The sequence below is a fragment of the Neomonachus schauinslandi genome, chromosome 3 (assembly GCF_002201575.2).
Source record: "Neomonachus schauinslandi chromosome 3, ASM220157v2, whole genome shotgun sequence".
Taxonomy (NCBI): domain Eukaryota; kingdom Metazoa; phylum Chordata; class Mammalia; order Carnivora; family Phocidae; genus Neomonachus; species Neomonachus schauinslandi.
In genome coordinates this window covers 113,973,654-113,976,008 of record NC_058405.1, presented here as the reverse complement: position 1 = coordinate 113,976,008, position 2,355 = coordinate 113,973,654, and positions in this window count along the sequence as shown.

The window sequence follows — 2,355 nt, the reverse complement described above, 5'->3', positions numbered from 1 at the left end:
ACTAATCGATGACTCATTACTCCATGAAGAATTTCTGGTTTGCACTAATTGCAGAAACCATATAACTGTCAGAGTTGTTACCTCCCTTTGAATGCATGGACATAATCTGTATGTCTTCTAAACATTATGTATGACTAGTAAGTTACAGAATTATTAGTAAGCTTATCCACAATTAATGGGTTCAAAATCGCTGACTGTATGTCCTTAAAAGGGACAAAGTAAATTTAAAAACAGCAGGCTGATATACCTTTGTATAATCATGAGTATCTAGTATATGCTAAATTCTGCAAGGCCAAGAAAGAACTTCAATTAATACTGCAATTGATTAGCTTAGGTATTAGAACAAATAAAGTCACTGCTATAAATTAACTCTTTCATAAGTAACATTATTGCAGGACCCAATATTAAACAAAGTTTGTCACCTGTCTAAACAATGTTAATGTTATCACAAGTATATCAGAAACACAGAATGTGCATGGATCTAAATGAGCACATGCCAACCAACAAAAAATATCCTGATTGCATGGCCTGCTGAGGATTATCCATAAGTTTTCTTTTTGTAATATAAAGTATAGCATTAAAGTGAAAATTTCCCATTATTTGGAATGACTTCATCAAGGTGAAAAGTTCCATGAAAATGGGAGTGTTTATGTTACTCACTTTGTCTCACAAATATCTTGTGTCTGGCCCAATAAATATTTGTTGAATGAATGACTACTATCCTCATTCTAATTTGAATGTCTCAGGTGTTTGATGTTTATGATAAATTGCTGATTTCTTAAGAATATCATTTTTAATTACAATATATGAATTAAAATCAAGTCCCATTAGAGATCATTAAGAAGGTTGAATACACAAGACCTCTCTCACTACTGGAATGATTTTCCCCACCATCCAGTGTATACAATAGGGATGATTAGACTTTCCAATTGTGGAAGAGAGTGTTTTCCATTTTCTGAATTTCAGGATGTAGATCTTTTCAGCCTCCTTCTCAAGATTTTATTCCTTGAGATAACAATGAAGAGCTTACAGATGCCAATATTATAAAAACAAGTGTTAACAGTTTCCATGGGGGACATCCCTTTTGGCAAATTACAATAGAAACCAAGAATCCATGTGGTTTGGCTAACCAAACTTTCCTGGAAATGGTCATCAGACATAACAGAAAACTGATCTTGTCCCTGCCAGTTTCATTCCTTTCCAGGAATAAACTCAAAAGTAACCCTTAACCAAAGGTTCCCCAGTGACAGCCCCTCACAATTAATCTAATTCTCTTCCCATAAAAAAGTGAAGAAATATCAGTCCCATAACATTTAAGAGACTGAACACATTACCAGAATTGTTAAAACTTAACAGTTGTTGAAACATGGCCAAATCCTAAACTTTTGTACTTTTTCCTTCCAGCCTAATAGTCACCTGACTCCTGTTCAAATATTTGGTAGAAAACTACAACCAAACAAATAGCTTTAGTTTTTCTTATAAATCATTCTAAATAAGCACCAATGTAACAGCTGCAAAATATGTCTATGAACAACACTGTTATGTAACAGAGACCAATGGTCAGGGTTTCGAAGCATTACAGTGTGTTTAATCCAAGCATTTGCATGCTATCCACCTTCCATCTGCTGCAAAAATGAATCCTCTGGTTGCAAGTGAGTATAATAGAATAAATATCATTTGCGGCTCTGCCAGTAGTACAATTACCAATTCTATAACTGCTCTTTGTCCTCCTTTCTCATCTAAGATGAAATAAACTAAGGCAGCAAGCTGGATACATCCAGCTGGGTTCCCTCTAAGCATACCTCTCTTTCTATAATCAAACTCAACAGAAACAGGCTCTTGCTACTGGGACCTCAAACATGAAGAGGCTGCTGCTCTGCAGAAAATAAATAAGCAGACATCAAAGATTTATAAGAAATTTGATTAAGAAACTTTCCCAGTGTTTCTACACAGCAGACACCTACTACTGGCATGTGCTGTAGCTAGAATTGGGTATATGGACTTTTATTTTTGCCTTTGGATCCTATGTTAATTAATACACATCCCCCAAGTTGGACACTGTAATGAAAAATTAACAAAATAATGACCCTTGCATGAATTTAGTCTTTGAATCAAAAACCTCATTCCTATTATGCAGCCATCAAAAAAAAAAAATACCCGAAATATTACCATTTGCAACAACATGGATGGAACTAGAGGGTATTAGGCTAAGCGAAATAAGTCAATCAGAGAAAGACATGTATCATATGATCTCACTGATAGGAGGAATTCTTAATCTCAGGAAACAAACTGAGGGTTGCTGGAGTGGTGGGGGGTGGGAGGGATGGGGTGGCTGGGTGATAGACATTGGGGAGG